Source organism: Morone saxatilis, unplaced genomic scaffold, assembly GCF_004916995.1.
Source record: "Morone saxatilis isolate NCDOM2014 unplaced genomic scaffold, NCSU_SB_2.0 Contig3, whole genome shotgun sequence".
Taxonomy (NCBI): Eukaryota; Metazoa; Chordata; class Actinopteri; family Moronidae; genus Morone; species Morone saxatilis.
The window spans coordinates 8,457,197-8,457,442 of record NW_023339873.1 but is presented as its reverse complement, the minus strand read 5'-3'; positions in this window follow the sequence as shown (position 1 = coordinate 8,457,442).

The window sequence follows — 246 nt, the reverse complement described above, 5'->3', positions numbered from 1 at the left end:
GGGGGGGGGGGGGGGGTAAATGGTAAAGGAAAGGGCAGAGAGGAGTATTATTGGCTTGCATCACTGCGACGGTCACACTGCTGTGACATGCTGTTGGAGGGACTTTGCTGCCCCGCCCTCCACCACCAAAAATGGCAAGAAAATTGGTCATGGAACCAGTCATTCACAAAACTCATCAGGCATCCTCTCTCAGCCAGGCACACTATTTACAAAGGCATACACATATGCCAATCAAAGGCATACTGT